Source organism: Manis javanica, chromosome 4 (assembly GCF_040802235.1).
Source record: "Manis javanica isolate MJ-LG chromosome 4, MJ_LKY, whole genome shotgun sequence".
NCBI classification, from domain to species: domain Eukaryota; kingdom Metazoa; phylum Chordata; class Mammalia; order Pholidota; family Manidae; genus Manis; species Manis javanica.
In genome coordinates this window covers 145,601,851-145,614,709 of record NC_133159.1, presented here as the reverse complement: position 1 = coordinate 145,614,709, position 12,859 = coordinate 145,601,851, and the positions used below count along the sequence as shown (strand labels likewise).

General features: G+C 36.1%; 1 pseudogene; it reads right to left on the bottom strand.

Moving 5' to 3' along the window:
• Window positions 1-3,178: 3,178 nt before the first annotated feature.
• Window positions 3,179-12,859, bottom strand: part of LOC140849088 (protein phosphatase 1D-like) — a 107,257-nt pseudogene continuing 97,576 nt past the window's right edge.

Below are 12,859 nucleotides of genomic sequence, written 5' to 3'. Positions count from 1 at the left end.
TCTTTTAGTTGTACTGACTTTTGTTTCTCTGCAAAAAACCAGCTTTGATTTTACTGATTTTGTTCTTTAGTTTCATTGATTTCTATTCTGGCTTTAGTATGTGCTGCTCTATTTAGTTTTCGTTTTATTTGCTTTTCTCTCTCTAGATTTCAAAATGGGAGCTTGGATTATTCATTGGAGTCTTTTTCTACTATCCTTTAGTGCCTTAATTTCTGAGTAAGAATCCTGTAAATTTTATATCATATTTTTATTTTCACACAATTCATATTATTTTCTCTTTTCCCTTGAAATACCTTTATTAACCGATGGGTTACTTAGAAGTGCATGTACTTTCCAAACTTGAGGTTGTTTTGCTTGTAACTGTTTTGTTACTGATTTTAAGTTGTTTACCCTCTTATCAGAAAACGTTTTGTATGAATGGAAACTTTTCACTTGTTAAGATTAGTTTTATGGCCCAAAATATGATGCCACAGTGAATGTCATAATGCACACTTGAAAAGAGTGCCCATTGTGTTGAGGCCAGGTTACATACCTGAATGTCATTAGGTCCTGTTGGTTGGTGTTGTTGGTCTATGCTGGTGGTGGTGGAGTTACAGACTTTTCTCTTTTCAGTTGTATCAATTTTTCCTTCCTGTAATTTGAAGCTCTTTCGTCAGGTGAGTGTACATTTAGAATTTGATGAATGGAATCACAACATTCTGTAATGTCCCTCTTTACTCCTTGTAGTTTTCATAGCTCTGAAGCTCTCAATATTTTGTCTGGTATTAACATAGCCTTTAGCTTCCTTTCGTTTAATATTTCACATTCCCCTTAATGGAGGTCAGATTCTCTTAGCTTTCCATTATCTGTGTCTTTCTCTCTCTCACCCTCTGTTTTTTTTTTGCATTCATTCCACACGACTTGCTTAGAGGAAGGATTCTCTTCTGGGTTGGCAGTTCTTTTCTTTCCTCACTTTAAACATATTATTCAACATTCTGTGGCCTCCATCATATTTCATGAGAAATCTGTAATCACTCAAATTTTAGTTTATCTTTGGTTTTCAGCATTATGACATGTTTAGGCCTTATCAGGCCTCACTGTTTGTTACTGATTTTGAGTTGAGGCCTTCTCAGGCCTAAACTCTTTGAATTTGCTCTTTGGGGTTTGCTGAGTGTCGTGAGCCTCTAAATTTATGTTTTTGTCAAATCTGTGATCTTTTCACCTTTCACTAAGAATTGTTTTCTCTAAAATAATTAAATTTCTTTTCCTTTATGTAACACCTACAATGTGAAATTAAGACAAATTGATACTGTCCCACAAGTTTCTAAGGATGTATTCATTTTTTCCATTGTTTTTTCCTCTCTTTCCTTCAGTGTAGAGCATTTCTATTGCTTTGTTATCTTCAACTTTACAGACTCTTCTATCATCTCTGCTCAGCGGTTGAGCCCATGCACTTTCTTTTCATTATATTTTTCAGTTCTAAATTTTTCCATGTGGATCTGTTTTGATAGTTTGTATTTTTCTGCTAAGAACTTAAGTCTTTCCAGTTTTTTCAAGAGTGTTAACCATTAGCGCATGTACTATGCTTACAACAGCTGCTTTAAAGTCTTTATATGATAATTCCAGCGTGAGGCATCTCAAAATAGGCGTCTGTCCTTTCTTTTCCTTGAGAATTTGTCACATTTTCCAGTTGTGTGTATGTGTGTGTTGTTTGTTTCACATTGTGTACTAGAGGTTGAATTTTATTCTGGCCATTTTGTATATGATATTGTCATTTCTGAGTCATGTTTGCATCTTCTCAAGAAGGTTGATTTGTTTTATTGATTTACTTACTTTTACTTTTTAGTAAGGTATGATTGATACACACTCTTATGAAGGTTTCCTATGAAAAAATAATGTGGTTACTACATTTACCCATATTATCAAGTCCCCACCCATACCCCAATGCAGTCGCTGTCCATCAGTGCAGCAAGATGCCACAGATCCCGTATGGCCCTTCTCTGTGGTACAGTTCTCCCCGTGATCGCCCACGCCATGTGTACTAAGGAAAATACCCCTCAATCCCTTTCTTCCTCCCTCCCCACCCACCTGTCCACACCCCTCCCCTTTGTTAATCACTGGTTCCATCTTGGAGTCTGTGAGTCTGCTGTTTTTTTGTTCCTTCAGTTTTGCTTCATTGTTATCCTCCACGAATGATGGAAATCATTTGGCATTTGTCTTTCTCCATCTGGCCTATTTCACTTAGCATAATGTCTTCCAGCTCCAACTATGTTGTTGTAAGTGGTACGATTTTTTTCTTATGGCCGAATAGTATTCCACTGTATATATGTACCACATCTTCTTTATTCATTCATCTACTGATGGACACTTAGGTTGCTTCCATATCATGGGTATTGTAAAAAAGTGCTGCCATAAATATAGGGGTGCATATGTCCTTTTGAATTTGAGAACTTGTATTCTTTGCGTAAATTCCAAGGAGTGGGATTCCCGGGTCAAATGGTATTTCTATTTTTAGTTTTTTGAGGAACCTCCATAATGCTTTCCATAATGGTTGAACTAGCTTACATTCCCACCAGCAGCGTAGGAGGGTTCCCCTTTCTCCGCATCCTCACCAGCATTTGTTGTTCTTAGTCATTTCGATGCTGGCCATCCTTACTGGGGTGAGGTCATGATTTGTTTGTTTTAGAGGACACGTTCTGTCTCGCTTTCTGTATGTGGTGCTTCTAGGACTAGTTCTGTTTTCAAAACTTTCCCTGAGCTCTTTGCATTTGCCCTGTGCTATATCTGTCAGTGATAGCCTAGGACTTAGTCAGTAGTATATGTCATCCATTCTTAGTTCTCTTTCTCATAGTCTTTGCTATACTTTCTGAGTCTATTTTCAGCAAACACAAGTTGTTATTTGTATTACTTCATACCCAGAATGGGGTTGTCTTTTCCAGTTGTTTTCGTCTCCATGATTTCCTCCATACTCTTCAGTTTCCAGTGGCCTTTTCCCAGTTACTATGATCAGAAAGACACAGATGCGTTTCGACTTTTGCATTGTACAGCTCCCCCGTAACTGGGGCTGTCCTTGCTTAAAGTGCAGAAGGAAGAGAGAAAATGAGAAAAAACATGACAGTTCCCCTCATCCTTTGTGAATGACAGAGACCCTGCTTCCTAGCTTTCCTGGCCAGAGAGAGAGGTTTTTCTCACAGGGCTGTTCTGTTCCTTTGGCACTGCATGTCTGTGGCTGAAAAAAGAAAAGGGGGAAAATGGCATATTTCCGCACAATCTGAAGATCACAGGGTCCCCTTTGGGACAGAAGAGCAGGATTCCTTTTAAGAGTTTTCTTGTCATCAGCACCATCAAAATAGTTACTCAGGCAACACTTTGGTCAAAGCCAGGAGATAGAGGAAAGCGGAATCACAAAACTCATGACTACACCCATTATATTTCAGGTTTTGACTTCTCTGTCCAATTATTTATATTACCTGCTTATGGAATATTGATATCCTTTGGCCATTTATATATTGTTGGATTAGGTACTTTGTGAATGATTTGAATGATGTGTATATATTTAGGAATATTAACCCTTAATGTGGATGTTTCTGTTCTTGTGTTTGACTCAAATTTTTTGACATAGAAATTTGTTAATGAGTTAGTCTTTTGTGGATTAAAAAAATTTGCTAAAAGCTGTTTGGGTAGTCTCCCTAATCAGAGTTTGTGTTGTAGTTTTAAAAACATTCTATTTTATTTTTCTCAAATTTGAGCAAAATTTCTTATAATTTTTTAAAGGGGCTGTAGGAAGAATGAAGTAATCATTTGGTCCAACAAATATGTGTATATTAACTGTAAGACATAGTGTGTAGGATGTACAGAGGTAATGTAAAGATGAATGAGTCACATCGTGCCTACTTGTCTAGAGCAGAGGGGTACTCGTGGTGTAGGAAATGCTGAAGGATGTTTTGGAGCATGAAGGGACAGTGACCAGCTCTTCCTACTGGAGTTAAAACTTCACAAACATTACCTTTACTCTAAATTTTGAAAGATTTTGAGTGGGAATTTGTTAGGCAAATAGAAAAGAAGATGCAGATCATGCAGGGACTTACAAATTTTTATGTAAAATACTGCTTGTAATAAATGTAGTATAATCTGATAATTCAACGTTCTTAAATAAGGTCTTAAGTAACATAGAAGGCTTTTTGTTTTTCACAGGTATATTAATTGAATAGTAAGAGTTTATATAGAATTTATTTCAGTCTCCTCATTTTTACTTAGAAGTGATAAGTTAAGTGACTTTCCTGTGGTCACACATTCTTGGAAGAATTGTAATTGACGCTCTGTTCCAGGGAACTAACTTCCAGAGCACAGAGATTGGTAAAAGTGTAGAATATGGGGCAGCTTTGAAAATATGTTAGAAAAGGAATACAAACTAATGATTTGAGTTTTTACTGCAATGTAGTATTAATTTAGGGAGAAGTAAAAGATATGTAAATGTGTTTTATGTAGTTAGAAGTTTAATGACAAGCATTATAATTGGTTCAGTTGACTTCACTAAAAATGAGACAGGCTTAAAACTTTTTCTTTAGTTTAAAAAATTTCTGAAATTAAAAAAAATTTAAAACATTTAAAAATTAAAAAAATATGCTTTGGGCATGGAAAGAACTGGCTAGAGCTTTATTTTCTCTTATGAGTTTAATGAAATCAATTTTGGAGTTTTTAATTTTAATTGGTAAATTTAAGGAGGTCATGATAACTAACATTTAATGTACTGCTTATTGTTCCTGAGTACTAGTCTATACTTAACATTTATTAACTCATTTAACCCTCACAGCTACTCTAAGGAGGTAGGTTATTTCTTTCATTTTATAGATTTGGAAAATGAGGCTACCCAAATTCATAGTTGGTAAATAATTTTTGCCAGGATTCCTATCTAATGTAAGCAGTGTCATTCTAGAACCAGGTTGTGAAGCTTCTCATTTATGGCAGTCATTTTTAAAATTTGGTAATCTGATATAAAGGAACTGCCATCAGAACCACCAGGAATTCTGTAATGTATCTACTTATGTAAGGAAGCAGATCTGATAAGGCCATATTTTAATGTGAATCAGGTTATGAAGGAAACAGTTATCTATGATAAATTCATTACTTTCTCGCATTTCATTTCTCTTAGGAATGTCTGTGTTAAAGTTGACTAAACACTGCCATGTGGTATCTGAAAGGAAAAGAAATCTTACTGATTTAACAAATTAAACCTACTGTCTTATTTTCTTGCATTTGAAGGTCATTAATAGGTAGAAATCTTCCTGTTGTCAGAAACATATTATGGGTACATTTTGAGTTGTTGGGCATGTTTTTAATGGTCTTCCTACTATATTTATCTCTTTTGCTGATGAGCTTATTGCATCAGAGTTAGATAAATCTTTAAGTACTGATACAGAAAGCCTTCCAGGACGTAAAGATCTATCTAAGTTTTAGAAGTGTATGTATAGTATGTACTTACATACTATGTATAGTGGGAATCTTTTCTTTTTAAAGCAGCGTAGGTGATTGTGATGACGAGCCGGGTTTAAGACTCCTGCACTAGTAGGCAACACTTCTTTTCAGTGAAATTCCAGGTCTAAGATAATTTTATATATGTAGTCAGAAAATGATGTTATACTAATTATTCTTAGCAACTTTTTCTTTTCCTTTTTTCTTTTCTTATTTCTCTACAATAGTGTATGCCAAAGTGGCTTCATTCATGCAGACGAACCAAGGATTGGGATAGCAATATACCATTAGAATCAGGCAGCTGATTGCCCAGCAGGATGCTGTCAACTATCCCAACAGAGGGCCTGAAGGACCCTGAAATTGCAGAACTCTTCTTCAAAGAAGATCCAGAGAAGCTCTTCACAGATCTCAGAGAAGTTGGCCATGGAACCTTTGGAGCAGTGTACTCTGTAAGTGTTAAAGGCTTAATGTCAGTGACCAGTGTTTATTTAATATCCAGTCCTGGAAGAGTAAAAATCAGTAATACAAAGAGATATAGGCAATAGTCTATTTTATAGTCACTTGCATTAGGTGTATATGAAAAGATCATTTTATTTATTGAGCTTCTTAGATTATTGAAAAAACGGGAAAGATATTCTGCTTTAATTTCCATGTTGTTTACACTACTTTAGCAGTTTTATGACATACATTACTATTGAATCAAATACTGCAAAACACTGACTTACGTAAAGTCCCGTGCACACATTTCATTATTATTCATTCATTATTTCTTCCTATTAAGATTGCGTTTTTTCCTCAGCAACAAGTTTTGTATAGATGTTTAATATTTTGGTAGTATTACAGATTTAGCTATTTTAGTTTTAATGGGTACCTTAAGAATAAAACAACAATTTGAAATATTATTTCCTTAGAGAAAATGTGTTCCAAATTTGTAACAATTTGAACTTTTTATTTATTTCCCATTTGTAAATTAGAGGTAAAAATAAGGTAGTAGAAATTCCCTCTGTAATTTTCCTACCCAAGCCAAGGACAGCTGCTATTAAAATATGCATAAACATCCTTCAGAATATTTTTGTGTACACATGCTTTATGTGTGTGTGTGTGATGTAGGTTATGTTTGTTTGATTTCTGAGTTGGACACAGAATAAGGGAAGAGACACTCAGAAAACAGGTATTTCATAAACAACCTTTTTTCTGTGTTACAGTTTTGTCTGAATGTACACTTCTCCTGTTGTTCTCCTTAATACTAATGTGGAGAAATATAGAATAATAAAGGAAAAAAATATACAGACTCTTAGAAATGGGCCCAATAAGAGAACCCTGTTGAAAAAATCCCTGTCATGTAGTCCTTCAATGTGTGTCAGTAGTGTTTTTTAATTGACTTACTTTATTAAGTATAATTTGTATACAGTAAATACAGATATGTGGGGACTAGAAAGAAGTAGATAGAGGACAGAATGATAACTTCTTTTGCCTCTTTTGATAATAAATATTCTATATAGCTAAAAGTTAAAATTAAGTCATAATGTATGGGGGGGAGTCATGAAAAGGCAAGCAGGAACAATGAATACAACTGTATTTGGGCTATAATCACATTGGAGTAAAAAACAAAGCCAATATGAGTAACTTACATACACAGTATTTTAACTTTATACCCTTTGTCTCCTTGGGAAGAGGAAACTGCAAGAAAATCTTGAACTCTTCTCAGTAAATTTGTTTCATATTGGTATGGGTGTGACAGTTCTGAAACTGTGTGTTTCAAGATTGAGCAGTGAGTAATTTTGATGTCATTTGGAGTCAGATCCTAACTGAAAGAATGATAGAAATAGGAAACTGGCAAAAGTAAGGAAGAACCATGTGGGACTAGACAGGTATTGGATAGGAATTTGTGGCATTAATATGAACTAATTGTATGACATATATATTTCCTAGCTCTCTCTTCTGTAAGATTCTAGTTGCATTGATATCCCAGTAGCAACAAACACACTTAGTACTCAGATCTTCAATTCCTAACTACATGGATCAAGAGCTCTTGGAGTAATGGTTCATTCTATTGTGGGGACAGGGATCATTAAAGATAAGCTCTAGAATATCTTGTACCAGAAGGTTAAAAAATGCTTTAAAAAAAAAGGGGGCTCTTTCAAGAGGATGCTAGAACCAGCTTGAAGGTGCTCCCACTGGCCAGATCTGGAACAATTTGAGCATCAACATAAACATCTATTGATTATAACCCATTGAATAAAATAGGAATTCCTAATTTCCATGATAGATGAAGGATGGATAGATAGTTGGAAAGGGAGGGCTTTTCTTTATAATAGAATGCTGACTGATACATGGGAAGGGAATGGTAGAGTTGGGAAAAACCAGCATTTTGAAGATTGCAGCAATCATTGCAAAGATTGTTTTGGGTAGAATCTTCAGTGGTTGCTAAACCTAGGGGGAAAGTTTGATGAGCAGGATATATAGTTTAAAAGTATCTCTCCACGGATTGCTTGTTAGATACAAAGTAGGAAACAGGGGTTGTAACTATATACATTGGAAAGAAACAGTCAAATACCTTGAGTGGGTGATGAAAATTAGTAACCAGTGATGAACAGACATTGTATGCATCCAGATATGATACCCTGAAAAGGACACAATATAACTCATGTAGTATTTCAGCCAGAGATGTGTAACCAGAATCTAATCTTGAAGAAGCTTCAGACAAACACAAATTTGGTAAGGTAAGTACTGCTATGTAGTCTCAACAACTGCCAGTGTTATAAAAGACAAGGAAGGGTTGAGCAAATTGTTCCAGATTAGAGAAGATGAATAAAACATGATGAGTAAGCACATCCTGTAATCCTGAAGGGAGAAACATGACTGTAGACATTAAATATTTTTGTGTATGTTTTTTTGTGTGTGTGTATGATAGGCAAAAGTAATCTCATCTTAATCTGATTTAATTGTAATGTAATCATCATTACTAATGAGTTTGGATTTTCATAAATGACAGTGACTTTAACTTAGTGTTTTAAAGTAGTATGAGATTTGCAGATTTTGCAATAATAGTAAAGAGTTCCACCCTATAATCTTCACTCAAATCCTTAAAAGTTTACAAGTTTCATAACCACAGTACCTTTATCAAAACTAAGAAATCAACATTGATACACTGATACTATTAACTAAACTACAAACTTTATTCAGATTTTCCCAGTCTTTATGCTCTTTTCTGTTCTGGAATCTACTCCAGGGTACTACACTGCATTTAGTATGCCCACTTTTGAACTTTATCTTGTGCTAATTAGAAAGGTAGCTCTTTAGCAAAACAATGAAATTGGACCCATACCTCTTACCATATATGAACATTAAAACGTATCAAAGACCTAAATGTAACAGTTAAAAATATAAAAGTCGTAGGGTAAAACTGCATGACCTTGGTTTTGTCAAAGGATTCTTAGAAATGACAATAAAAGCATGAACAACAGAAAAACGTAGGTATTGGATTTGATCAAAATGTAAAACTTCTATGCTTCAAAACAGTGCAAAGACAACCAACAGAATAGGAGAAATTATTTGATATCATATGTCTGCTAAGGGACTTGTGTCTAGAATATATAAAGAACTCTTACAACTCAATAATAAAAAGGCAACCCAATTTTCAAATGTGCAAAGGATTTGAATTGACATTTCTCCAAAGATGTACAAATGGCCAAAAAGCACATGAAAAGATGCTCAACATTCACTTGTCACAAGTCTTGAAAAATTATACTAAGTGAAAGAAGCCAGTCACAAAAGACTGTATATTATATGGTTCCAAAGTGTACAGAATGGGCAAATCTCCACAGACACAGAAAGTAGGTTAGCTGTTCCTTAGGGCTGAAGGGGTGAGGAAAAGGGATAGGAAAGTCATAGCTAAAGGGTGTGGGGTTTTGTTTCTTTCTTTTTTAATTGGGAAAAAATTTGAGGTAAGATACACATAATATAAAATTTACCATTTTAATCATTTTTTTATTTTTTTTTATTTTTGAGAGGGCATCTCTCATATTTATTGATCAAATGGTTAACAACAATAAAATTCTGTATAGGGGGGGTCAATGCTCAATGCACAATCATTAATCCATCTCAAGCCTAATTCTCATCAGTCTCCAATCTTCTGAAGCATAATGAACAAGTTCTTACATGGTGAACGAATTCTTACATAGTGAATAAATTCTTACATGGTGAACAGTACAAGGGCATTCATCACAGAAACTTTCGGTTTTGATCACGCATTATGAACTATAAACAATCAGGTCAAATATGAATATTCGTTTGATTTTTATACTTGATTTATATGTGGATCCCACATTTCTCCCTTTATTATTATTATTATTTTTATTTTTAATAAAATGCTGAAGTGGTAGGTAGATGCAAGATAAAGGTAGAAAACATAGTTTAGTGTTGTAAGAGAGCAATTGTAGATGATCAGGTGTGTGCCTGTAGACTAGGTGTTAATCCAAGATAGACAAGGGCAGCAAAACATCCACGGATGCAGAAGATTTCTCTCAAAACAGGGGGGGTGAGGTTCTGAGCCTCACCTCTGTTGATCCCCAATTTCTCACCTGATGGCCCCCCTGCGACTGTGCCTGTCTTAGGTTGTTCCTCCCTTGAGGAATCTTACCCGTCTCTGGCTAACCAGTCATCTTCCGGGGCCATACAGGGAAATGTAAAGTTGGTAAGTGAGAGAGAAGCCATATTGTTTGAAAAGGTTAGCTTTTTACTTCTTTGCAGATTTATGCCCTGTGGCTTCTATGCCCAGCACTTGTCTCGAGGTATCTTTACCACCTGGAGGAATTATGATACTCGGTAAATTCGATATGAGGCACGAATTCTATTTAAGGGTTGTAATTAGGAAGGAAGAAGAAAAGCTATAGAGGTAGCATATGGAAGAAAACATGGGAGGATTATTTCTTTGACATATCTTCTTGTAGAGTACGTTAAGCATGTAAAGGTTTTAAACTACTAACTTGCGCTCACATATTAACATAATAGGAATACAGTGACATAAACAAAGCAAATCTATAATTACCATCCATCTCCAGTGAAGCCAAGAAAACCATTTAGGCACCCTAGGTATTTGTGAAAATTTGTCTATGATATGATGGATATTGTCCAACTGTACTTGAACAGTCTGAGAGAAATCAGACAAATTAAAGCAACCCATTTCTGGGATCTGTTCACATCCCATATGTTCTTTTAACTGTAGATAGTCTATAGACATAAGATTTTGGAGTGCTACAACTTGCACCCCTCCCAACTCCTGGTTGAGTTCCAACAGTACAGATCTGGTCAAATTCGTTATCTCACTGTATGCACATGCCAGCCTAGACATCTCCCTCCTCATTCCAATGGCAAGTCCAGGAAACGGTGGGGTGGATGCAGCCACAACCGCAGCATCGTCTGGATCCCTGTGGAGGCTTTTTGATGATGATCCCCCGGCACAAGTCCTCCAGAGAGTGCTGATGCCGGAAGCTCCTCCACATATCGTATCTTAGTTCATTTTCTGGGTAGCCAAGCTAGGCCTTGATCTTCTGCATAGAAACAAACAGACCCTTTGCCCACACTTTGACATGCCTTCTATACCACTGTGTAGAATTCCCTGGAGGTCTGCTTTTTTTTTTTTTTTTTATTAAGAGAAAGGAATATTATCAGAAAAGAGTACCTCCATAGCTGATCATCTGACACCCTTTAAGTGATCATCATTAAGGATATTTAAAGCATGCGTTGATCTTTGATTGACTAATAGTTTTATCCTATCAAGGAGTAATCCCCCTTTTCTTTCTTTTTTTTTAATCTTTAATCTACACTTACATGAAGAATACTATGTTTATTATGCTCTCCCCTGTCAGGTCCCCCCTAAAAACCACATTACAGTTACTGTCCATCAGCTTTGCAAAATGTTGTAGAATCACTACTTGTCCTCTCTGTGTTGTACAGCCCATCCTCCCCTTTCTCCCTCCCCCCCCATGTATGCTAATCTTAATACCCCCTTCTTCTTCACCCCCCTTATCCCTCCCTGCCCACCCATCCTCCCCAGTTCCTTTCCCTTTGGTACCTGTTAGTCCATTTTTGGGTTCTGTAATTCTGCTGCTGTTTTGTTCCTTCAGTTTTTCCTTTGTTCTTATACTCCTTAGATGAGTGAAATCATTTGGTATTTCTCTTTCTCCGCATGGCTTATTTCACTGAGCATAATATTCTCCAGCTCCATCCATGTTGCTGCAAATGGTTGGATTTTTCCACTTCTTATGGCTGAGTAGTATTCCATTGTGTATATGTACCACATCTTCTTTAACCATTCATCTACCGATGGACATTTAGGTTGCTTCCAATTCTTGGCTATTGTAAATAGTGCTGTGATAAACATAGGGGTGCATCTGTCTTTCTTAAACTTGATTGCTGCGTTCTTAGGGTAAATTCCTAGGAGTGGAATTCCTGGGTCAAATGGTAGGTCTGTTTTGAGCATTTTGATGAACCTCCATACTGCTTTCCACAATGGTTGAACTAATTTACATTCCCACCAGCAGTGTAAGAGGGTTCCCCTTTCTCCACAGCCTCGCCAATATTTGTTGTTGTTTGTCTTTTGGATGGCAGCTATCCTTACTGGTGTGAAGTGATACCTCATTGCAGTTTTAATTTGCATTTCTCTGATAATTAGCGATGTGGAGCATCTTTTCATGTGTCTGTTGTCCATCTGTATTTCTTTTTTCGAGAACTGTCTGTTCAGTTCCTCTGCCCATTTTTCAATTGGGTTATTTGTTTTTTGTTTGTTAAGGCGTGTGAGCTCTTTATATATTCTGGACGTCAATCCTTTATCGGATCTGTCATTTTCAAATATATTCTCCCATACTGTAGGGTTCCTTTTTGTTCTATTGATGGTATCTTTCGCTGTACAGAAGCTTTTCAGCTTAATGTAGTCCCACTTGCTCATTTTTGCTGTTGTTTTCCTTGCCCAGGGAGATATGTTCAAGAAGAGGTCTCTCATGTTTATGTCTAAGAGGTTTTTGCCTATGTTTTTTTCCAAGAGTTTAATGGTTTCGTGACTTACAGTCAGGTCTTTGATCCATTATGAGTTTACCTTTGTATATGGGGTTAGACAATGGTCCAGTTTCATTCTCCTACATGTAGCTGTCCAGTTTTGCCAGCACCATCTGTTGAAGAGACTGCCATTTTGCCATTGTATGTCCATGGCTCCTTTATCAAATATTAATTGACCATATATGTTTGGGTTAATTTCTGGAGTCTCTAATCTGTTCCACTGATCTCTGGCTCTGTTCTTGTGCCAGTACCAAATTGTCTTGATTACTATGGCTTTGTAGTAGAGCTTGAAGTTGGGGAGTGAGATCCCCCCTACTTTATTCTTCTTTTTCAGGATTGCTTTGGCTATTCT